The sequence below is a fragment of the Nannobrachium achirus genome (assembly GCF_963921795.1).
Source record: "Nannobrachium achirus genome assembly, chromosome: 4".
NCBI lineage: Eukaryota > Metazoa > Chordata > Actinopteri > Myctophiformes > Myctophidae > Nannobrachium > Nannobrachium achirus.
Window position 1 is genome coordinate 54,082,562 of NC_137813.1, and position 27,303 is coordinate 54,109,864.

Here is a 27,303-nt window from a genome sequence, read left to right on the forward strand (position 1 = left end):
AGGCCAGACTGTGTAAGCTTTGATTGGCATTTATTAACTTTACATGTCATAGATTTATATAATGTTATAAATGTGGAACACAAGTAGGCTACATTACTACTTGATCATTTAATTTTAAACCTTCGAGCAAATTAACTCACAGATTATGAGCTCTCTCATCATTATTCCAAGGTATTTGTCTTTGATCGATTGATTGAATATTTTATTGGACAAAAATGTAGTAGAGCACAAGTGCAGTCAAAACACTTAATCTAAAAGGAAAACACCAAAACTAAAAAGAGAACTGAGAAAAATAAAAAAACGAAGGAACTGAAACCCCCACCCCCCTTTTTTTCCATACTCTGTTTGAGACTTGTGATGATATTTGAATGTTTTTGATGAACATAAGCAAAAAGTGGTTCATCTTACCCCGTTCTCCCCTACATTGTACCAATTGTATAGCACATAATAAGCTCTTAATATAACATGTTTGACAAAAAAGAAATTATGAGTGTACTCACCATATTCTGGAGTAACTGAGGCCATACTGCCTCTCTACTGAACCGCTTCCCAGACAAGTTTAGCTGGAGTCACTCAGGTTTGTTGATTTGCAGACCCTTAAAGCACAAGAGGGCATAGTTTAATGAGAGATTATACAACAGGTAGTTCCGACGAAGCAATCTGATTGGTTGAAATAGCTCTCTACCCATGCAAATAATGAGCACTACAAGTCTAATCAAACAAAGATATCAGCTGTGTTGGTCGCGAAATAGCTAAAGCGCTCCCTCTCCCAACACTATGATAGTAGCTAGGCTAGCACTAGCCTAGCAGTTTTCATTTGAAGTTGAAGTTGCCTTTTTTTTTTTTTTTTTTTTTTTTAAGGGCAACTGTTGGTATAATGGCAACTTGAGGTTGTTGGTTATGTGATTATTGGAACCTTTACGCTGCCTACGGGCACTCGCCCTTCAGGTTTGTGCCTGCGATAACCAACACCCTCTTGTGTAATATTACTTAAATAATCACACATAACAGAAACGAGCCATGTCCTGTGACTCACTGGCCAGTTTTATAAAGGTGCAAAACATGATGACCAGGAAACACTAGGAGAATACTACAAAATAAAGGTACATCATAATAAAACACAGTTCATGACATCACCCTGCCTGAATGAGCCTTAAACGGCCAGTTCACCTCTGGGACAACCAGATCTTATTTTATTGTTGTTTGGGACAAGATCAACACAATCCTGAGTATTTTTTGTGTTCAATCTGTGTTTTGAGATATTTTAGTATTTCAGCATGAATGATGATGCATTTTGCATCATATGATGCACTGGCCCTTTAAGGCTGCGTAACAGTCTCTCATCCACCTTCATCCATGACAGCCTAGCATGCATCTACTCCTGACAGTGAAGTGCTACTGTATAGTCTTACTGCGCTGTTCTGAACAAGCCGAAGTTTGCCAATTTCTTGCTTTGATGCATTAGACCAGTTAACAGGACAGTTGTCCAGATTTGACAGAACCAGAGATTGTATGAATAGTCTAATTAGTCTAAAGATCAGAGACATTTTACCTTCATCTGCAGAGGAGACATTAGTAAACAAAGATGTTGCTTATCCGTCTTCAGCAATGTCTGAATTAATCTGAGGGCGTTGTTACAAACTTCCTAAAACTCTGAAAAACAGAGAAAGACGGCAAAGTGGAAAATAAGGATCAGGTTACATTTGCTCGAAGGTTTAAAATTAAATGATCAAGTAGTAATGTAGCCTACTTGTGTTCCACATTTATAACATTATATAAATGTATGACATGTAAAGTTAATAAATGCCAATCATCATCATTCTTCGAGAGTGAGGTCTAGCCAACACCAACTCGGGATTCCTGGATCGCTGCCGTCCACAGTCTCCTATCCAACATCAGGTTCTTGAGCTCTGCAGTGTTGTGAGCAGAGCTGTCGCGCCGCAGCACGTCTACATAGGTGGTTCGCCTTTTTCCCCTCCTGGCTTTGCCCTGGATTGGCTCCCATAGGGTCAGTTTATTAGCCTCCAGCTCTGGGTGCCTGACACAGTGTCCTGCCAGCCTCATCCTTCTTCCTCTGACCTTGTCCGTGACCCGTGGTAGGTCTCCATAGAGGTCCACATTTCTGATGCGGTCCGTCCATGTGACACCTAGTGCCATTCGTAGCATTCTTGTGTAGACTCCATCCAGGGCTTTTTCCTGTTGTGCTGTGAGGGTCCATGTCTCAGCCCCATACAGCAGCACAGACTCCACAGTAGCTATGAACAGCCGCCTCTTAAGGTCCTCTCCAAGTTCTGATTTCCACACTCTCCTCATCCCGTGCAAGGCCCTCCAGGCAAGTGCTCTCCTGACCTTCAGATCCTGTTCAGTTGTGGCAGTCCAGGCCCCGAGGTACTTGAAGTCCTCCACACGCTCGAGCACAGTCCCGTCTGCAGTGGAAATGGTTTTGTCCTCCGTGTTCACAGTCATTACCTTCGTTATGTGCGATCCACATAAGCACGCAACACTCGAACTGGACACAAAGTGGAAAGGCCCTCCGTACCATCAGGGTGAAATGCCGCTAACTCCAGCACCTGGTTCACTGTCTGTGGAGTTATTACCTTGGGCAAAAACGGCGGGTTAGGCCGCAGCGAAACCCCTGTGTCCTCAGCCTTCCACCTCATACAGTCTGGACTGACTAGAGCCTGCAGCTCACCAACACGCTTAGCAGAGGAGAGAGCCAAGAGAAACACAGTCTTACGAGACAGGGATCTCAGATCTGACTGATCCATAGGCTCATAAGGGGCTCTAGTCAAGGACTGCAGCACCAGAGGGAGATCCCAAGGGGCAGCCCTCAACTCTCGTCCGGGACGTAACCTGCGGACACCTTTCAAAAATTCTGTGACAGAGTCATGCCTACCAATTGGTAGCCCCTCCACTTCCTCATGACGGAGGGAAATCGCAGTGGAATACACCCTGATGGTGCTTCCTGCCCTGCCAGCATCCAAGAGGGACTGGAGGAAACGCAGGACATGGGAAATACTGCAGGTGATGGGACTCACCTGATTGGCCAAACACCAGGAAGAGAAACACTTCCACTTGTGGTCGTAATTGGCACGGGTGGATGGAGCCCTGGCATTACGCATAGTGTCAAGAACAGCCTCATCTAGACCCTGAGAGAGGAGCTCAGGAGAGGCCAGGCCCAGAGCTGCAGAGTCAGCGGCTTGGGGTGCCAAATCTGACCCTCTGCCTGGGACAAGAGGTCTTTCCTGGCTGGTAGAGGCCATGGGGACCCCTGGACCAGCCGAAGAAGACCTGGGAACCAATGTCTCCCTGGCCACCGGGGTGCAATCAACAGAACCCTGTAGCAACCCAGTCTCACCCGATGTAACACCTGTGGGATCAGGGGTAGCGGAGGAAAAGCGTACAACAAGCCGCCCGGCCACTCTTTTGACAGAGCATCCAGGCCCAAAGGCCCCCCCTGCCCTGCCAGGGAGAACCACAGCTCGCAGTAAGCATTCTCCTGACTGGCAAACAGGTCTGTCACACTCTGCTCTAGAGTGAAGATAGCGTAGGCCGAAAGGCACTTGATTTTAACTTAAAATTCACATACGAACCAGTAAATAACCATGTCCAAAGACAATATATTGACACATAAGTATCATCACACTTCTTAATCAAATTATTATCACAATGATTCCACTATTTACACACAAACACACCAGTATGATCAGTAGTAGGAGGGACCAAGCAAACTCCCCACATTGGAGTTATGGCACTACCCAGAACCAGGAAGCATATGGTATGAAAAGTAACAAACATTTTCAAAAAGCAAAACTCTTCAATAACAAACAACAATAATAAATCTGTTTAACAAACTTTAACTCGTGTTCTGTGAAATATTAAAATGTATGGGGAAATAAAGGAAACCAAATAAATGCCATAAATGTAGCATTAGTGGCAGGTTGAACTGCCACAAGGTCGGCTCGGGCCTTCCCGAAGTGAGCCCACAACTGAGACACCACCTGCGGGTGAAGTCTCCACTCCCCGGGAAGAGGGACAGCTCTGGACAGCAGGTCCGCTGCTCTGTTCACTACCCCTGGCACATAAATGGCCCTGAGTGAAGCCAGGCGAGGCGCTGCCCAGAACAAAAGCTCCTGAGCCACTTCGTTGCCTGTAGGCAACGAAGTGACTTTGTGCTCCCCTGGTGATTGATATGATAGACCGCTGAAGTGTTGTCTGTCCTCACCAACACATGCTTGCCGCGGACAAAAGGGAGGAGGGCCCTGAGGGCAAGGTGAACTGCCCTCAGTTCCAACAAGTTGATATGGTCGGACGTCCATGGAGGTGACCACAGACCTCTCGCCGTCCTGCCCTCCCATACAGCTCCCCAGCCTGTCAGGGAGGCGACCGCGTATTTCCCGGTGAACCTGTGCGCAAAGGTGGGGGCCGATGGGCAAGGAGAGTTGCGAGCTTATGAGAAACAACTAAAATAAGACCTTAAAACCTGGCGAAAACAGTTGCGTGCATTAGCGGAAGATGACGATAAAGGAAATCATTAAATGGAAAACATTAAATCAAATTCTGAAAAGCCTACACAGCCTTAAAACATGGCAAAAACAGTTGCGTGCATTAGCACAAGATTAGATGAGGATAAAGGAAATCATTAAATGGAAAACATTAAATTAACTTCTGAAAAGGCTTCTAAGCCTACACGAAGCCTTTTCTCTATATAGCCTACTAAAACTAGTGAACCGCGATCTTGCCACACGTGAATAATTGTGGTTGTAAACAATAACACATGCAGACAATATAAATCCTTAGTTAAATATCTTGCAATTGGCGATGAGTCTCTTACTAAATCGGCAAGAGTGCCTCTCATTTTCAATACATAAAGGCTAGCCTATATAACTTCTCCATCATCAGCAATAGTCAGTGGTGCGTGTTCGTGTTCCCCACACTCCCAAGCCCCCACCGTTGCGCTTAGGTTCACCGGGAAATACTCGGTCGCGTCAGGGAGGCATCCGTCGTCACCACGGTCCTCCTGAAGGGGAGGCTCTGTAGTGGGACTCCGTGTGCCAGCATACGCCCCGTCCTTCCACGGACGTAGAGCACGTAGGCAAGACCTGGTGACCATCAGTTTTACATGCCTGTCCCGCTTGGGATCGAGGCGGAATGAATTCAGCCATCTCTGGAGAGGTCGGGCTTTGAGAAGGCCGAGTGGAACAACGGCTGTGGCCGATGCTGTCATCCCCAACAGACAGTTGAAGAGGGTATAGAGCGGCCGCCACCACCCTCGTGAACACTCGCGGTGACAACGACAGACCAAATGGAAGCACCCTGAACTGGTACGCTTGCCCTTGAAAAGCAAAGGAGGAAATGCCTGTGGCCCGCCCAGATGTGGACGTGAAAATATGCGTCCTTCAGGTCGAGAGTGGCGAACCACTCTCCTTGCCCGATGGACTGAAGTATATGCTTTGTCTGTAACATCTTTAAAGGCAGAACCTTCATGTATCGATTTAAACCCCTGAGATCCAGGACGGGACGATACCCGCCGTCCTTTTTCGGCACCAGAAAATATGTCGAGTAAAACCCTGCTTGCTGATCGGTTGAACTCACCTTTGTTATTGCGCTCTTCTGCAGCAGGGTGGACAATTCTTCGGCCAGTATCTGTGCTTGGACAGGGTCCTTGACCAAAGTCATTCGGACCCTTAAAAGGGGGGGGGGGGGGCCCCGTCGAAACTGAAGTTTGTAGCCCCCGGAAACTGTATTCAGCACCCAGGGGTCTGAAGTGTGCTCTACCCAGCTGTCCAAGCAAAGCCGGGAGAGCCGTTCGACGGCCGGCCCCAGACCTTCACGTAGAGCCCCCCTGGCGCCCTTTGCCCCTGTGGGGGCGACGCCCTTTGGACTCACCTCGGGAAACACCCCGAGACTGCGACCCTTGCTGCTGGCGAGTTTGCTGCCGAGCAGCCGTACTGGAGGCCTGAAACGCCCCATCCTCGTACCTGCCACGCCCCCAGGACCCTTGACGAGGCCATGAGGCCTGACGTGTATGTTGTGAAACCTCAGGTCCAAGTCTGGTGGACACATGCCGGCGGAAGGTCCGCTGTACATTCTGCCGTGTCTGAAAAGAACGTTCAGCTCTATCCAGGGCATCCTGAGAGCCTGGATTGAACACATGGCCTGCCACAACTGGCATATTAAGCAGTGTCTTCCTAATGTTTTTAGGGAGAGACGGCATCTGGGCCAGCCAGACTTGACGACGAGTCATCACGCATGATGCCATAACAGCCCCAATGTCCCTTGTGAGCTGCGAATGGACTGATAGAGCCGTTTCTATCAGGTTTCTGGTGTCCTGGTCCGCCTCACCGCCGGCCAACTTGCGCAAAGCAGCCAAGAGGATGGACAAGCATTCCCAGAGCGAGCTGCACGGGTAGCTGAGTTATAGGTGCGACACACCAGACGATCCGTCTTGTCGCACTCTTGCCTGGGGCAACGTGGGTCGGCAGTGACCTTGTCAGGGCCGAGCGCAGTCAGCGCGGCCATCTCCTGCTCAACCGGTGGCATGTCTCCCATGCCGGATTCCTGAGAATAAGGCATTTTTGCCAGGCCCCTACAACCAGCATTAAACAATGATGTACTGGTAGGCTTCGCCCAACCCATCATCAGCATCTGTGGGTACTTGTCTGCTTCTGGAACAGCAAGAGATGCGTGAGCCTGGGACACTCCATCCCAGACACCCCCTGGATTAGTGGGGCCTGGGTCTGCAGGACGCATACCGACTATTTTTGCAGCCGTCAAAACGTTTGACATCATCGCCTGATTAGCAGACACGTCCAGAGTGGACATTGTCTTGTCCCCGTGCACCGCAGACCTGGTGCTGCCTGAGACTGAAGCTTGATCCGAATGGGGACCGCTACCAGTAAGTGAGCCACCAGCATAAATGGAGATGGCATCAGGATCATCCTCTGGGTAAAGTGCCCCCCTGGAGGGAGATGCCTGCGAGGACGCCGTCCCATGTGACACCGTAGTTGAGTGCTCAGCCTCAAACCTTCCCATTCGTTCAGAAAGGGACTGAATAGCTGCTAAAATCTGCCTCTGAGTGCACTCCTGCGAGTCTTCAACCTCTGTGGAGTGAGCAGTACGCTTGGAAGGCACAGGCTCACGAGACTTCCCATGGCGCCGATCAGGTGAGCGCCGTCGATGGCGTTTTCGGGAATGCCTGTCAGAATGCCCACGCATTGGCTCCTGACCAGGAGGCGCTGACTCCCCCCCCAGGCTAGCACGCCGAACCCTCTCGGCATAAGGCAAGTCGCATGCCGCATCACATGGATCATCCACATCCTGCACCAGATGAGCCCTGCCCAAACAAGTGGGACACTCTCTGTGGCCATCACGGGGGTCCATAGTGGCCTGACAAAAACGACAGACCGGAGGAGCCATAGTTGTCCAATATCCAATACCAACCTGCTTACAGTACGCGTACGCACCAGAGGTACAGCCAGACAAAACCCCACTAGCTGCGAACAGCCTAGTATAGGGCAGTAATATAAAAATGAAAAATGAAAAATACCTACTCGCTGCACACGAATGTGCGAGAGGGAAGAACGGGATATCCAAAAAGTAAAAGTAAACCCACCTGCTGTGCACAGCGGACCGGGGAACAACAATAAACACGTGCACTGCACTAGTAGCACTACTGAAATAACTGCTTCTCAACTACTCACTGTACACGCACGTACAAGAGGGAAATGGACAAACTCCAAATAAACACTCGATTGCCACAGCAATGTAGAATAATGAACCAAAAGGAAACACCACTAACTTGGATGGATATTCAACAGAAAACCCAGCGGCTGCGAACAGCGCACAGCGCACAAAACGGGTGACGTGACGTGACGTGACGTGACGTGGCGTGGCGTGATGTGACGTGACGCAGCTGTAATAAATATCACTCTACACATTATGCATTTTCTTTTCTTCATGTAACTTCACATGCAAAACACTGGTCTGTCAATGTTTTCTTAGTGAAAAGTTATACAAACCGGGACCCTTAAAGGACAACTTTGTTTTTTTACAACAAGGGTTCATAATTGTAATTAGGGAAAAGAAAAGGTGAGTGTTAAAATGTTTTCATTTGTTTCGTTCTATTGCTTTATTGCGCTTACCGTGCTAAAATGTGGGGCATGCGTACGCATGGGGGCATGCGTACAAGTGGCTAAATATGTCTTTTTAGACACAATAAGCCAGCAGTTTCTTTATTGCTATTTTCAGTAACACTTCTAGCCCCCATAATTCACATCCAACCATGAAAGGTTGCGTTGTATCTTGGGAATGGGCTTATTCTGTGTAAAATGACATGCCCCCAGCCACTGAAATAAGAATCTCTAAAACAATAGAAAGAAGTAAATGTAATAATTTTAACACTCATCTTTTATTTTCTTTAATTACAATCTAAAATATGAACCCTTGTTGTAAAAAAACAAAGTTATCCTTTAAATCAATGTGCCTGTTCACACGCACTGCTATTCATACATGCGCACGTGTTTATGCACGCACCCCACCACCACTGATTGACAAAAATCAAACCTCGGTTCGAAGTGGAGCGGTGAATTTGAGCAGCTGTACCCTATGTGAGTGAGTGAGTGAGTGTAAACTGTGCCTGTGAGTGAGTGGTGAGTGTGCCTGGCCTGCACAAAACAGCGCCCCTCCTTTAACTAGTGTGTTGTGTGTGGCCACTCAAGGTATTGCCCAGGCTACGGACAGGGCCAGCCAGCCACCCACCCACCCAGCCAGCCAGCCAGCCAGCCAGCCACATACCCACAGATATGTAAGCAATTTACCCCGAGTGAGAGGACATTATGCTCTGATAATGTCCTGTGTTAGGGGGTGATCGGACGAGGCGAAGCCGAGTCCGATAACCCCCTAACACAGGACATTATCAGAGCATAATGTCCGACCCCGAGTGGTAAATAGCTTTTCTACCACTTTTTCCCATATACATGAAAGAAAACACATAGTTGTAACTTGCAAGGATCTTAAGTTACAATCATTATTGCCTATAAAACTTCCGCCATAACAACAAATAGTGCCACAAACAACATCTTCTACTCACCACCAGATGGCGCCAACTCCATGCTGAGACAGATGTCGCCTTACGCGACCGAGTATTTCCCGGTGAATCTGTGCGCAAAGGTGGGGGCCGATGGGCAAGGAGGGTTGCGAGCTTATGAGAAACAACTAAAATAAGACCTTAAAACCTGGCGAAAACAGTTGCGTGCATTAGCGCAAATGGAAAACATTCAATTAACTTCTGAAAAGCCTACACGGCCTTTAAACAGCGTGCATACGGTGCATTAGATGAGGATAAATGAAATCATTAAATGGAAATCATTAAATTAACTTCTGAAAAGGCTTCTTCTAAGCCTACACTATATAGCCTACTAAAAACGAGTGAATCTTGCCACACGTGAATAATTGTGGTTCAGTGGTTGTAAACAATAACACAGACAATATAAAATCCTTAGTCTAGTTGTGGGAAGAAAAGTATATCATCATCATCATGGCCCCAAATAACTTTTAAATATCTTGCAATTGGAGACGAGTCTCTTACTAAATCGGCAAGAGTGCCTCTCATTTTCAATACATAAAGGCTAAGCTATAGAACCTCTCCATCATCAGCAATAGTCAGTGGTGGTGCGTGTCCCCCAGACCCCCACACTCCCAAGCCCCCACCTTTGCGCACAGATTCACCGGGAAATACTCGGTCGCCTAGCTTACAGCTAAGCTAACGTCAGTTAAAAGCACCGTTCCGGCCGTAAATAGAGGCTGTTCGCTTCCAGAAAGGCATAGGTTCAGAGAAAAGGGGCTTTAAAGTTGGCGGATTGCATTGGATCCAAATAAATCGGCGACGATAGTACGCACGTTGGTAAACATAGGACCGCTGCGACCGTCATTTGTTGGTGGGGGGAAAGGTGTTCCGACCATAGCGTTCCGACTCCCTCCTGAAGTCCCCGGATGCGTTCATCGCGTATTGATCTCGGAAATGTGCCTCATTTGCATGTACATCCGGGCATTTCACACATTCCGGCTATTGTGGCCTCATTTACTACTGTTTTAAGCCAATCACAATCCAGTATTTGAACACGTGACTAGAAAAAGTGGTAGAAACCTGTTCATTGGGAGCGCTTTCACCGCTCCAAAAATCTGTGTTGAATTCAGACACACATTTGTTCATGTTTTCTGACTGGTTTGGTGGGATTTTTGCATTAAAAGAACATGATATACTGTACGTGTAGTCGTGTACTGTATATGCAACCACTGAAAACAACTATTATTATTTTAATTCTGGACAATTTCGTAACGAATGTTGAAAAACAGGACATACAGTATTAGTGTTTTAGAGACAAACCCTAATACAATGGTTCCCAAACACTGGTCGTGGACACAATGTTATGCATGCATGGGTCCCTTTATTTTGTTCTTAATTACATTTTTGGACACTGCTCCTAAAATTTTTGCCCTAAAATCACGCAAAACGGTACACAGTATGTCTACACTCATCTCATCAACATGGATCTGTCCCATTTAGCGCCACCTTCAGGCCGATTTTTTAAAACACATTTTTGGACACTACTCCTACAGATGTTGCCCTAAAATCACACAAATCGCTACACAGTATGTCTACACTCATGTCATCAACATGGATCTGTCCCATATAGCGCCACCATCAGGCTGGTTTTTGCAAACACATTTTTGGACACTGCTCCTACAGATTTTGCCCTAAAATCACGCAAATCAGTACACAGTATGTCTACACTCATCTCATCACCATGGATCTGTCCCATATAGCGCCACCATCAGGCTGATTTTTTCAAACACATTTTTGGACACTGCTCCTACAGATTTTGCCCTAAAATCCCGGAAATCACTACACAGTATGTCTACACTCATGTCATCAACATGGATCTGTCCCATATAGCGCCACCATCAGGCTGATTTTTTCAAACACATTTTTGGACACTGCTCCTACAGATTTTGCCCTAAAATCACGCAAATCACTACACAGTATGTCTACACTCATCTCATCACCATGGATCTGTCCCATATAGCGCCACCATCAGGCCGATTTTTTCAAACACATTTTTGGACACTCCTACACTGTGACCTGACGGTCGCTTATCTCCCGATTAGGGAGTCTTACTGGTTACACTATATTGGGTCCCCGGAAAACATCTAATTTCTCTTTCGGCTCTTGAGCTAAAAGTTTGGGAACCACTGCCCTAATATAACCCCATTTGGAACCTCTCCCTCTGCTATAACGCTATACAGCGGAGAGAGAGTGATAACTAGGAAAATCACAGAGGAAAGAGCACTATGTGTAATTATATTTCTGTACCAGGCACCCCTGGGCAGCACAATTTTGCAATAATATGATATCATCTCAAGTTGATAAACACAGTTTGCTGACACGGTTGGTTACACTATTGGAAATTCAAATAAAAGGCATGTTTTCACTACAGTTCCGGAATTTTTACAAGCAAAATAATTTGCATAATATTTAGCAACTTGCAGGGAGTTTAGTTTTTTGGGTGTTTTCACATGCCCTCATTAAACCATTGTGGCGGCATAAAGGACCAGTGTTGCCAGACTTTGTGAGAGAAATAAGCAAAAAGGTGTACGAAAATAAGCCCCAAAAAGTGACTATTATCTAGACCACACGAGCACTACACATTGCCGCATCAGCGACTTGAAAATTGCCTATCTACAAGCTCACAACAAATACAACGCATCCAGCAACTATCAATAAAGCGTAGCGCAAGTTTATGCAGGGCATGGGAGTCAAGTTGCTGCTCAGCTGTAGTCAGATGTCAGTCAGCTCTGTTCTCATACCTCATTAACATATCTGCTGGTCATTATGTCACATGACTGCCATACTCCAATCAGAGCTCTCAATCAGTAGGGAAGGCTCCTTTAAATAGAGCTTGCTTTCCCTACCAATGCTTGGTTCCGAAGCTTCGGAATCATTTGCTGCTTGCTTCCTCCTCCACCCCAGCCTCCACCTTTGCATGATCACTCTGGCTAAGCTCAAATACTTGTGATTGTCTGATTAAGTTACATGTCAATGTGGTTAAGCAAGTACTGTGATCTTGACTAAGTTTCATGTCAATGTTGTTAAGCTCCTACTGTGATTTTGTCTAAGTTCATGTCAATGTTGTTAAGCTCAATACTGTGATTTGACTATGTTACATGTCACGGTTATTGCTATTTGCTATTCTATCCCTATGGGGGGGTATTGTTGCGTTCCCTGATTTTGCTTAGCATGCTCAGAAAAGCCTGCACAAAATTCAGGGAGCATCTCCGATCGCGGAGCCCTTCAAACGCCAAGTTTAACTGTATTACATTTATGCAATAAATGGTTAAATATCCTTGCCAATATCCTTGCCAAGTCTATCTGTTCATTATGTTATTAATTGTTATATTCTTGACGTGAATGTTCCTGCCTAAAATGTATACAAGCAACTTTACGGAAATCAAGTCCAGAGTCGCTTATAATTAGCAGACATGGCAACTGCCTGGCTTACTGGCTTCGGTGTCTGTGACATTGATTGATTGATTGAAGACTTTATTAGAAGTTTATAGGAAAAGGTACAGTTTCATGACGGTACAGTTCACTGGTACAAGGTCTACTAAAAGGAGATCCATGAAAAGACTAAGCTTATTTCCACTGGAAACCATTGAAGTATCTCATATAACATTGAATGACAGACAAATAGAACACAGTACTATGCAGTAGATATGTAAAGAAAAAGAAAAAAGAAAACAGTAAGTCTAAACAAACAGTATATACAAAGAAGGGGCAGGGGAGGGTAGGGTTGGGCTAGGTTCATTTTTTTTTACCAGTTGCAAACGGCTGCTGCCTGTAAGTGGTTTTTCAGGGCAATTTTAAAGGATGCTAGTGATCCACACTCCTTTATGGCCTTCGGTAAGGCTTTCCACATTTTGGTGGTATAGCAGAAAAACAAGTTTGACCCTTTGTTGGTTTTTACTCTGGGTTGGAAGTGATCTGTGGCGCTGCCTCTGGTGTTATAATTATGGACATCCTTAATGTTTATAAAGTATTTTGACAGGTACTTGGGTATCATAGTGGTGTAGTGTATCTTGTACACCAGGCCCATTGCAAGTTGCTGTACTCTGTCATCTACTCTGAGCCACCCCACTCTTAATTGATGAGTAGCGGTGAGGTGAGTCTGATAGGGAAGGTTAAGCAGGACCCTAATTAGTTTATTTTGGGCTGTTTGGAGTTTTGTTTTCAGGGCTTGTGGGGCGTCACGATACCATACGTGGACTCCGTAGTCAAAGAGGGGCTGGATTATAGCACCAGCTATGGTCTTCAGTGTGTTGAAATTGACCATTGGGGCGATCCTCTGTAGGAAACGAGTTCGTTGATTGATTTTATTTATTACTTTAGAAGTCATCTTTTCACTGGAAAGATTAGCTTCAAGGATACATCCTAAGTAAGATATTTCGTTTTTTCGTGTTATGACCTTGTCACCCACTTTGATTGTGAAATTATCGACTTTTTTGAGGTTATGATTTGATCCAAAGAGGATGGACTCAGTTTTTCCCTGGTGAATTGATAATTTGTTGTCATTAAGCCATGTGCAGATATTACTTAGTTCAGAGTTAAGTGTCTTTTCAACCTGCAAGTGGTCCTTGCCCGAGACTAGGAGAGCCGAGTCATCCGCGAACAGGAACAGGTTGCAGTCACAAACAGATGCCATGTCGTTCACGTATATTAGGAACAACAGAGGTCCCAGTATGCTACCTTGAGGAACACCACAGCTTACTGGGAGGGGGGGGGGGGACAGGGTACCGTTAATCTCCACCACCTGTTCCCTCCCCACCAGGTAAGACTGCATCCAACTCACTGCTGCGCTGTCAAGACCGATGGCTTTTAGTTTCTCAATCAGAATAGAATGATTTACAGTGTCAAATGCCTTCTGGAGGTCCATCATGACCATGCCGCTATATTTGCCGTCATCCGCTTCGCGTTTGATTTGGTCAGTCAAATAGAGAAGGCATGTGTCAGTGGAATGAGATTTTCTGAATCCAGATTGGAACTCACATCGAAGCCTATCTCACTCTCTCTCTCTCTCTCTCTCTCTCTCTCTCTCTCTCTCACCCTTGACCCTAAAAGGAGATTTAATATGATTTAACAAGCTACAAGACATATTCTTCATGCAACAACACTTACTCACAAAGGATCTCTGATGCAACGTGTTGTACTTGTGGGCATCTAGACTAGATTAGCTGCTTTTTGTCACACAGCGTCGTCTGAGGGGGAGAGGTTACGTTGAGAAATCATTGCAAAGGCAGCCACTGCCAGTCAGTCATGGATACAATACGACTCTAGCCTAAATAATGAATCCCCTAATGCAAGGTGAAGCTGTATTTTATTTCTATATCCCATTCCTTTACATTCAACATTTCCAACTTCCATCACAGCATAGCCTAATGAGCGCATCGTTGGAGTGATGCGATGCGTCCCAGACTCCTGTTCTCCAGACTGGACTTATATCAAAATCATACAGCTTAATTAAAATTAGGCTATAGAATAAAATAAGTATGAAACATGAATTGATCTAGCAAGAGATTGCATTTCTCAGCATATTTCTATATCCTATTCCTTTACATTCAGATCGTTTTCAATCCCAAATACAACTGTTATTATTGCCTCCTTTCATGAACCTGCTTGTCAAAAAAAAAAAAGTCAAAAATCACGGAATGCGTTTTCATTGCAGGGAAATTTGTATTCTCCCAGTACTTTCAGCAAAAATTACTAGCTAGTTTGACGTGACATTTTGGACACCAAAACTTCCGGCACACAAAATAAGTGGCCGTTTTCACAGGGCGTGAATTTCAAAATTGCCGTAAAATTTTAAAAAAACTTCCAGAAGTTTGGCTCTATGAAAACGGGGCATAATGCAATTGTTTAATAATATTTTAAACATACAAATGATTAAAATAGAAGCACACTATATATATTTTTTCCCCTTTTTTTCAGAGAGGTTCTGATTGGAGCTATACAGTACATAGGCTGCTGTATTTTCTACCAGTGCTTTGTTTGCATGCACGTGTGCACATTTTATACAGATAAAATGTTCAACATACAAGTTAAGATTTAATAAGTTTAAATCTCACATCGTAGGCCTATTGTACTCTACTAGTTTCACATCAAGTCTACAATCTCTCACATTTTGCAACATAAAACCTTCATATAGTCTAGTATGTGACCACACATTTTTTTTGTGATGGCTGATTTAACTGGAACAATGACAGACAGCTCAATTATTGGCCACAGCAGATACAGTCAGAGACATTTACCTTAATCAGGAGACATTGAAAGAGAGGGCACTGCTTATCCACCATCAATGATCCAGAGAATGGTGCCTGAATCTAATGCCTCTAATACCTAGTGCCTGGGCGTTAACTTCCTCAAACTCAAATAAAGTCAAGTGATCTGGCATGAAAGTGAGTGTCAGATTACATTTGCTTGTTTAGATGGTTCAAATGGTTTTCTACGGTCAAAAACACAACAGTCTTCAATAATAATAATATCGTCATGGGGCCCTCGCGGGGGTTAATCCATCCATGGGGTGTTTTTTGTCACTTGCACATACGTGAAATTTGTCCTAAATGATCCAAAGACTGGTGTCTAAATTAATCTAAGGGTGTTAAGAGGCTTTTGTACCAGAGGAGAGGAAATTTAAGTTAGACATTAACTGGCTGTGGCATTTACATCATGTAGCCTACTGTAAGAGGAGTCGACAGGAGAAGGAACATTACACTTCAAACATGAACACTGTGTGTTTGTACATGCATGTGTGTGTGTCTGTGTGCTTGCGTGCGTGCATGCTGTCGAAGGACGTGGCTTTCAAATCAGCCTTTCAACTCTGTTTTCCCTTAACTTTAGATCAAGTTGGAGATGATCATCTTTGAACTGCTTAAATGCTGGATGCAGAATATTATTTGGGGGTTATTTAATGCTAAAGGTGAAGATGTACAGACAAGACAGATTACCACACACTTGTATCCTGTTATGAAGAGACACATGGGGGAATTCTGGTTGAAATGAAAAACAACAAATGCAGAAGTAACTTGGTCACTCAGGAGACAGCAGTTAAGGGGATAATCAGGGGTTGTATAATCATAATTAATCAAGCCTTATTCATTTGTATTCAATTATTCAGGTATCATTGTGGTGTAATTATGGTCACTTCTTCACTTGACATCTGTTTCCTGTCATGGGAGTGTTGGTGCTTCCCAGTCATGCGCTAGCCGATGTTGCAATGTGCCACTTCCTGTCTCCTGCTCTAGCGGAGAGGAGAAGGGCGTGGTGGAGAGCAAACAGTGTGAGTGTGTGACATGTCAAAAAGATCAACTAACAGTATTATAGTGCTACCAAAATGGTTAAAAAGATTGTGGGAAGGATGGGAAAAGTAAAACTAGTTAAATGTACTCATGTGTGATTAGGTTCAGTCTAAAGCAGGGGTCTTCAACGTTTTCAGGCCAAGGACCCCTTAGTTGAGAGAGAGATGAAGCAGGGACCCCCACAACCTGTTCATAGATTCCATATAGTTTCATTGTTTGACAGCACAATTTGGATTCATGTCAATTTGTGTTTTCAGATACGTATTTAACCACTTGAACCGTCAATACCTAACTTGACATTTCACTCTGTACTTAGTCTGCTCTTTTTCCCCTCTACACCGCGTCTTTGTCGAAAATAGCCGATCTACAAGCTCACAACGCCTCGCAGCGCGAGGCGTTGTGAGCTTGTAGATCTGCAATTTTTTGGCTATATGGACGCTAGGATTCAAGTGGTTAATATAAAAAAGGAGAAAAAAGTTTCTAAAGATTTGGAGGACCCCCTGTAGTAACTCTGAGGACCCCCTAGGGGTCCCGGACCCCCTGTTGAAAACCCCTGGTCTAAAGGAATTGTCACTACAACATGACCACTGGCATATACTGGCATAATGAGAATATAGTATTTTCAGGAGTCACCAGCGTTTCTGTGTCAGGTACACAATAAGTGTGCCGCATCACGGTGACTGACTGAAAAATAGTTAAAGGTTTGCTATACCTGCACTTGGGTTTATGGTGTGGGTATGCTAAGAAATGCCATGCCAGGAGGTGCACTCATAACCATAGAATAAACAGTGCTTGCTGCTGGCTGCTCCATGTCTTGGCCCAAGCATTATATTAGCTCAGGGGACACTGGCAGATCAGGACTCATATTAGAACCTCGCATTAGAGGTGATATGAGGTTGTGATTTGAAGTGTGACAATGACTGGAGCAGCATAATGGCACCGTCATGGCCGAATGGTATGGGCATTGGAGTCCACCCACATAGGATGGACGGACCCCAATGCAATGATATGATAGGTCCGATGAGAAGAGAGAGAGGAGGGTGGCCCGTCCCCCATTTCCTTCCTCCCCCTCCCTGTCACGGGGCTTCGGTAGCCCCTTAAAACGTGGTGTACTGAGAAAATGTCAGGCTATTACGCACTGAGGACAGACACCTATTGAGATCTGTTGAAAGTAGGCGTAGCTCTGCTACTCTAAGCTAGGGACTTACCGGTAGGGTCTCCTAACCAGAATTAGTATAGCGTCAGAATACTTGGTAAAATAGATGGATAGAAAAATCAGCCAAATAGGATGGTGTAGGATAGTGTAGCTAGGGAAGGCTATGCCTTCCCAAATGCTACGCTGGGTATTTTGCAAATTATATAATACTAGAATTAGTCGGCACCCTGGCCAACTCGGGAACAATGTAAATAGGGGATGAATGCCCCGCCCTTTAATGCAAACCCCATTATACCTGTTGTCATAGGATCTGTTTTGACCATCTGTTTGCGTGTGTCCATTTATGCCCATATATGGGGATATCTATCTGTCTACGTCCATTTTATGTCCATATATGGAGATCTCTGTAGGACCCGTTTTGACCATCTGTTTGCCTGTGTCCATTTATGCCCATATATGGAGTTATCTGTCTGTCTGCGTCCATTTTATACCCATATATGGAGATCTCTGTAGGACCTGTATTGACCATCTGTTTGCCTGTGTCCATTTATGCTCATATATGGAGATATCTGTATCTGTCTGTCTGCATCCATTTCATGCCCATATATGGAGATCTCTGTATCTGTTTGTCTGTGTCCCTTTATGCCCATTATGGAGATCTCTGTATCTGTCTGTGCCTCCGACTGTGTTGCAGACACAGTGCTGGTTCCCCCTTTAATGCAAACCCCATTATACCTGTTGTCATAGGACCCGTTTTGACCATCTGTTTGCCTGTGTCCATTTATGCCCATATATGAAGATATCTGTATCTGTCTTTTTGCGTCCATTTTATGCCCATATATGGAGATCTTTGACCATCTGTTTGCCTGTGTCCATTTATGCTCATACCGTATATGGAGATATCCGTATCTGTCTGTCTGCATCCATTTTATGCCCATAAATGGAGATCTATGCAGACACAGTGCCGGTTCCGGAAAACCCTGATGTCAGACATCAGAATCCGAACCTTTTGTGCTGGTTCCAGAAAATCGCGTATCGGATCGGGTCGAGGCCGGGCACTGCACTACCTGCTGCGGCGGGGAACACGCGTGCCGAATTTGAAATAGGGAATGAATGCCCCACCCTTTAATGCAAACCCCATTATACCTGTTGTCATAAGAGCCGTCTTGACCATATGTTTGCCTGTGTCCTTTTATGCCCATATAGGAACATCAGAATATGTAACCATGGCATTTTTTGTTGACTCATGTGGCGTACGTGATCTCAGAGCCTTTTATGATGTGATGTCACAATGAGTCAGCGCTTGCACCGATTTCCTCCGGAACAGCCTGATGTCAACAATCAGCCCGCATAAGGAGATTCAGAACGTTTCGCGCCGGTTAGGGAAAACCGCGCGTCGGGTCGGGTCGAGGCCCGGCACTGCACTCCGTGCCGCGGCGGGGAACGCGCGTGCCGAATCTGAAGCCGGTGGGACGAACGGTTCACGAGATACGCGGATTACAGACAGACACGCACGCAGAGACTTCTCGCATTTATAGATAGATAGGCCTATGTGTGCAGCATTATATAGGCTGCTATATTGTGTGTTGATGCTGCAGCGCAGCCCACTAGTGACAATCAGTAGCCAATCACACTGATATTTTATATTCTGATCATTGTTTTTTGTAAACATCCATATTCTGAATTTCCACCTGCCAATTGCTTTGTCGCTCCCGCTACTTTTTTGCAAATTGAATAGCACAGCAATATTATTTCATAATGACCTAAACATGGTCTGAAATGTCATCCATTTTGATTTTGAAACAGAAACTTTGTTGTTGTTATGATATCTTTATGCTTTCTAATACTATTGCTTGTTAGTTCATAGGCCATTTCATGATCAGACGTTTCAAATTTCATTCTGACACTGTGTACAACCAGAGTTGGGGTCCGTTACTCAAAAAAGTAGTGCACTACATATTACAAGTCTCTGTCTGCGTGTGTGTCTGTCTGTCTGTAATCTGCGTATCTCGAGAACCGTTCGTCCCACCGGCTTCAGATTTGGCACGCGCGTTCCCCGCCGCGGCGCGGAGTGCAATGCCGGGCCTCGACCTGACCCGACGCACGGTTTTCCCGAACCGTCAGGAAACATTCGGAATCTCCTTATGCGGGGCTGATTGTTGAGATCAGGCTGTTCCGGAGGTAAACGGCGCAAGCGCTGACTCATTGTGACATCACATCATAAAAGGCTCTGAGATCACGTACGCTGCATGAGTCAACAAAAAATGCCATGGTTACGTATTCTGATGTTCACGTATTCTGATGTTCCTATATGGGCATAAAAATTCGGCACGCGCGTTCCCCGCCGTAGCAGGTAGTGCAGTGCCCGGCCTCGACCCGATCCGATACGCGATTTTCTGGAACCAGAAATCGGATTCTGATGTCTGACATCAGGGTTTTCTGGAACCGGCACTGTGTCTACATAGATCTCCATTTATGGGCATAAAATGGATGCAGTCAGACAGATACGGATATCTCCATATATATGAGCATAAATGGACACAGGCAAACAGATGGTCAAAGATCTCCATATATGGGCATAAAATGGACGCAAAAAGACAGATACAGATATCTCCATATATGGGCATAAATGGACACAGGCAAACAGATGGTCAAAACGGGTCCTATGACAACAGGTATAATGGGGTTTGCATTAAAGGCGGAACCAGCATTGTGTCTGCAACACAGTCGGAGGCAGAGACAGATACAGAGATCTCCATAATGGGCATAAAGGGACACAGACAAACAGATACAGAGATCTCCATATATGGGCATGAAATGGATGCAGACAGACAGATACAGATATCTCCATATATGAGCATAAATGGACACAGGCAAACATATGGTCAATACAGGTCCTACAGAGATCTCCATGTGTGGGCATAAAATGGACGCAGACAGACAGATAACTCCATATATGGGCATAAATGGACACAGGCAAACAGATGGTCAAAACGGGTCCTACAGAGATCTCCATATATGGACATAAAATGGACGTAGACAGACAGATATCCCCATTCCCCATATATGGGCATAAATGGACACACGCAAACAGATGGTCAAAACAGATCCTATGACAACAGGTATAATGGGGTTTGCATTAAAGGGCGGGGCATTCCTCCCCTATTTACATTGTTCCCGAGTTGGCCAGGGCGCCGACTAGACGCTCGGCCGCCCTTCTTCTAGTAATAATAAAAACAATAAATAAAAATGATAATGTAATTATTTCGGAGCTCCTGGTGCCTTGTTGTAATTTAAGACTCCCATTGTGCAGCAAAAAAAAACAAACAGCTGCCATACATTCATGAGTTTATTAATTTATTTACGGACATACAAGGCTTCCACCTGACATTATATAGCCTATATATGGTTCTGTATCTGTATGTCAGTAAGTTTAAGCAGATTTCATTCCATTTGGCTCCTATGAATTTTACAGGCCAGGGGTGGACAACCTAACCTGGCGGAGATTTTCCCCCCGCAGAGCGCAGGACAGCATAGCAGGGGAGAATGATCAACGAGGCGATTGATTTACTGTGTACAGCTCAAACTGATTAGGCTATATATAGCTGCTGAAAACTTCATGTTTGCATAAGGAGCGCTCTCTCTCTCTCTCTCTCTCTCTCTCAGTGATGGTTGTGATCAACTGATTAATCAAGTAGACCTTTTTGTGAATAAAGGAGTTGTTAAGTAAAAAAAAAAGTCTCTCTCTCTCTCTAGTGAGCCTACATGGATTTATAGTAGGCCAATTCATTCGGCTTGCTGGATATTTAATACTCATTATTTTGGCGTTTTGGTTTACTGTGTCACATGTAGGATATTAATCTAGGTTGTTAATCAATTGTCAGGTTTGCGCACCATATGCGCTGCCTGCCACCCAGTGCGACTCTTTTTTCTCTTTTCTCCCTCTCTCTCTTCCTAAAAGTAATTCTTTTCTTAGCTTGATATTATAAATCTCCTTATTTGGGGGTTTTGTTGTGTTGTGTTGTGTAGTGTCGGGTGCCTGCTACTGTTGATTGCAAGCATGTCACCGTGACCTGCTGCTGCGCTGTTTGATTACCTCTTCTCTGGTTAGTTATTTTAGGGAAATGACAGTTCCAATGTTCTAAAAAGACAAGTGATGATGTTTTTTACAATCGGTTCCTGCTGAAGGCAGAAGCAGGAACTGCGGGAACGAAAGTAGCGGTCAAATTATGCTAAATAACTCATCTATGCCATTGTGGAGAAAAAAAAATAAACTCATATTAACAACACCATCATATTAACTATTTGTTGTTAGATTGTTATTGATTACTATGCAAAAATCACGATACAGTAAGTTAATGATGGCAGAGCAAGCACTAGTCTGCACAGATACTGTAAGTCTTTGTACAGAGTAACATTGCAACCTAACTGCCATGAATATTGTGGATGTACAGAGTAAAATTGCAACCTAACTGCCATGAATATTGTGGATGTATTCTATTTAATCCTTTTGGGGATCTGCCCATTTGTTGATGGTCAAAAGAAATTGGTTGAACAGAACTCATATTTTGGGACCATCGCTCCATTGTTTACAATGGTTTGTAATGCAGGCTGCCACCCCATGTGGTCATGTGATCCAATATGGCCGCGATGTGAATAAGGTCTATTCCCCTGGCCCCGTTTTCTTTATGTTACGCTGATGATGCAATCTGTTTAATTAAATTAGCGGGTAAAGGCGCTTGGCTTGTAAGAGCGGACATTACCCCTTAAGTGCTGTTCGGGTCATTTTGACCCGTTTTGCATTTTCATTTGGAAAAAAAAGGTAGAAGTTTAAATTGTTTCCACCTGAAACTCACTGGCCTTAAAGATTCTTCTGAGATGAACATGTAAAAAAAATATTTTTGCACTACACCCATGCTACACCCCCCTCATATTTTTTGAACCTTAAGTGCTGTTCGGGTCATTTTGACCCGGAAGCACAGATGCACAGAAATACACAGTATTATGCCAAAACAGAGACACACAGTCACCCCCACTTGTCACCCCCACTTCTAACACCCCCCTTCCGAAGCCCCATTCCGAACCCCCCCCCCCCCCCCCCTTTCCGCACCCCCCCTCCCCACACTTAACCCCTGATGCACAGAAATGCAAGGAATCATGTACAAACACAGATACACAATCACCCCCTAACCCCTTCCACCCCTCCAACCCTCCTCACCTCGCCCTTACCCCCTCCCCTCCAAACCCCCCAACCCAACCCCCCAACTCCCTCCCACCCCCCCCCCCCCGCCACCCCAGATGCACAGAAATAAAAGAAAGCATGTATACTAACACAGACACACAGTCACCTCCTTCCCCCCCTCCCCCTCCTATCGCCCTCACCCCCCCACACCCTTCACCCCCTCTCCTCCTCACCCTCCCCTCCTCACCCCCTCTCCTCCTCACCCCTCACCCCTCACCCCTCCCCTCCTCACCCCTCACTTATCTGAAGTTTTCCTTGTGACTGTATTGTATCTTAGGGCAAATTTTACATTATTTTACATAAACATAAGGTGCTGTAAAGTAACACTGTATTTCAGGGGTGCTGTGGATGAAAATGATGTTTACAGGGGTGCCCTGAGACCAAAGTGTTTGAAAACCTCTGTCTTAGTGTATACTTTCAAGTGTATATTCATATGTGATGTTCATGTGTGTTCACATGTGTGTTCAGCTCTATGTGAGAATGATGTCCTGTTGAACCACAAGTATTCAATTAATGGGCATGTTGTTCATAAAAATATTGTCTGATTTTAATTTTGTCCTATAAGCATGAGCAATATTGCCCAGTATTAAATAAAGTAGTTTTTTTACATGAATTTCAGCGAAATCATTAAAAACGCCTAGCTCTTTCAGTGTTTAATGTGATATAGCAAAGCAAGAATGCAAACATTTACCATATATATCATATGAATTGTTTGGTATTGAGTCAAAGTCAATGTACCATGATGATTTGTTAAGTTAACATTTATATTAGTGTTGTTTTTTTTAAACCAAATACCCCCCGGGTCAAAATGACCCGAACAGAACGAAGGTGTAGTGAATCTGAACAGAACTTAAGGGTTAAATTAATTAGTGAAATAACGTTATTCAATTTAATCAAACCTGAGGGTTTGATTCAATTAATTAGGCATGATAACATTGGCATGATAATATTGGCATGATAACACCTGGTTTCACCCGAGTGTGTATGATGGAACATACAGGTACAGCAGTCATCACATGTAACTGCAGTGCTAATGTATACTCATATCTAGCCCTTTCAATTGACTCTACAAAAAACTAAATTCAAAATATGTCATTCAATAGTTCCAAAACAAGTTAAGAGCCATAACATATTTAATAATGTTCTTATTCAAACCTCTCACGTTTACCCTATTTTGATTGCCATGTAATATACTGTACAGTGCATTGTGATTATCAATGTACCTGTAATATCCTGCATGTAAATTAAGTTGTGCTTCAAGTACTGTGAGCAGATGGTAGGTGTGGCGCTCCACCTCAGCAATCCATCTCCTAGGTGTCTAGCACATTGTAACGGGAACAGACGCCTGTGTGTTACCGGCTGATACCGACAATAAGCCACTCCCGACCTACTTTAGATTTAATTGACTACTGTCTATGTACCGGTATGCCATTATGATTAATTTACCACCAATACTTAAAGGGGAACTAGGCAAGTCTGTGTGTATACAAACACATTCTCCCCTCCCCTGTATGGCAGGCATCAACAGGTATTGTCTTTGATGCTTTCATTGATAGGAGAGATCACTAACGAGCACTTGACACCTTTACGGCCCAATCAATTACCTCAGTGCACAACCCCTTTGACGTTCAAAGGGAGCAATTTAGAGCCCTATGTAACATATATTAAAAATAGTCTCTCGCTCTCCCTCTATCTCTCCTCTAGAGTACCATTACAGTGTACTGTCCCTGACACAGGGGCCAGTTTAGTGTCAAAGTGACTAATGCTGACAAATAATCATTTATTGCGTCTGTGAGGTCGCAGTTACTATCAAAACCTCCACCGGCTGTCTGTCAGTCTGTCCATCACGTCACACTTTTCCCCTGAGACTCATATCTCAGCCACCGTTGCCCTGATCCATGCCAAACTTTGCACACACACTCCTTGGCTGCCAACCTCTGATTTCTCACATGGCCTTCTTCTAGCGCCACCATGAGGCCGTTCCTTGCAAGACACATTTTTGGACACTGCTCCTGCAGATTTTGCCCTAAAATCACGCAAACCGGTACACAGTATCTCTACAGTCATGTCATTAAAATGCAATTCTGGACTTTTACTTGTAACAGAGTATTTCTACATTGCAGTATTGATATTTTTACTTAGTAAAACAATTGAGTACTTTTTCCACCACTGACCACTGGGCTAGGCTATGTATGCACGTTGATTCAATGAACTGTCCGTGTGTCTGTTCCAGCATGTATCCAGTGCAGCCCCTACGTTGGACCAGCGGCCCTGTAGCATCTCTGTCTCTGACACAGCCTCCAACCTGGACTCTGTCTCCGTGACGGTGACGACTCCCGGACAAGGCTGCAACTTCACTGCGACGACCATGGACGGCACAGAGGGGACACCTTGCACGAGGAGAGGAGCGGAGAAGGCAGACGACAACGACTTTGGGTCTAACGAAATAGCAGGCAAGGACCTCAAAGAGGACGGGAGGCGAGAGGACGAAACGGGAGACGGAGGAGAGCAAGGAGACAACGAGATAGGAGGCAAGGGTGTAGGAGGCGAGAGGGAAAGTGTCGAGGAGGAGGAAGGAGACGAGATAATGGGAGGAAGGGACATGGCGGAGGTCTTCACCTGCCTCTTTGATCATCTGGAGCCTGGGACCTCCTATAGCCTGGAGATTCAATCCCAGACCGACTGGCAGACAGCCAACATCACTGTGAACACCAGTAGGTCTTGGTCTTCTAACCTCTTGTAACCAAGTGTATTTGTTTTTTGGCGCAGTCCTATTAGGGCAGTGGTTCCCACATGTTTCAGGCCGAGTAGAGACCCAAAAGAGAGATTAGATGTTCGCCCTATGATGGAAATTAATTAATGTTCCACGCAGTGGCGAAATTAGACCTTATTCCCCATGGGTTTTCGGATCAAGGGGGCCCTGATCAAAGGGGCCCAGGTCTGTTGTCTTTGCGCGATTTAAGCGCAAACTACAATGATTACCCCTAATATATTGGAAATTACTAAATATATATAATATCCTAGTATGAATTTATGTAGATATGGGCGCATTGGGCGTATATTTTTATTTAGGCCTATTAAAAACAAATTTTATTTTCGCCACTAGTGGGGGCCCTTGGGTTTTTAAAACCCAAAAACCCTATCAAATTACGCTTGTGGTTCCACAAGGATGTAGGATTTGAAGGATTGACAAAGTTTTATTCAAAAGTCAAAAAGTTGAACCGAGTAACAGCATTATATCAGAGCTCTGGCTTGCGGCCAGAGCTTTGCCCTGTGGGGCAGAAGCCTCCCTGAAATGTCAAATGGGACACCTCTTATACACCAAGATGCTCTCCCTAGATGGAGATATACATGAACATGCTATACTAAGTACCATACAGTATATAATAAGGCTGACTGCTGGTTAAGTTAGCAATGATGTATAACATCCCTTAGTACAGATTTTATGCTGACACAGAGTAGGAGTAGAAGTCACGGTCCATGGAGGATGTCAGCTGATTGGCAGCTGCAAGAAAATCTAAATTAGTCCTTTGGCTTGTGAGATTTTCTTTAGACTAAGTTCTACAAAGTTGATAAATACACATTTGACAGTCTATAAATATTTCTACCACAGCCCGTGGGACACAAACCAGTGAAAATAGCAGATCTACAAGCACGCAACGCAACGCGACGCTAAGCTATTTTCACTACTTCCCAATTGTTCATATTCACGGAATTTCTTAGATTTGTTAGTTTGTTTGTTTGTAGGTAGGGCATTAATTATGAAAAAAGTTAAAATACAGAGATAAGATGTTTTTGCCCAACAGTATGCAATGTGGTCGTCTGGACAGTGTGGAAATAATAGTGTCCCTCTGGAGTGAGTGTGGAAATAGTAGTCCTATCCTGTCTCGTCCTGTCCTGATTCCAGGTTCACATCTCCTCTGCTATGATTTATTAATTCAGTGGTTCTCAACCTTTTCAGGCTGCGACCCCCAAAATAATCATATTCTAACTGGGGTCCCCCCCACCCTGACAAGCATTAAGAGTTGAGGCATTACAATTTGTAATGCCACAAACAGTTCTATTGTGAAAATAGACAATCCACATGCTCACAACGCCTCGCGAACGCGAGGCGTTTTGAGCATGTAGATCTGCTATTTTCACAATTTCTGCCTCTAATATTGGACAATGAGGCTAACGTTTAATTTGTCATTTTAGAGGTATTAAAAAGTCCTTAAATTGTCACTTTAGAAATGATACCCTTTATCACCGGTACACTTAAACTTTATGGTGGTTTCTTTACTGTTGAGTGAGAAAACAATGTTGCACATTAAGTTAATCGTCTGGGGACCCCCTAAAATAATTTGGGGTCCCGACCCACAGGTTGAGAACCACTGTATTAAAGGACAACTTTAGTTTTTTACAACAAGGGTTCATATTTTAGATTGTAATTAAAGAATATAAAATATGAGTTTTAAAATGATTTCATTTACTTCTTTCTATTGTTTTAGAGATT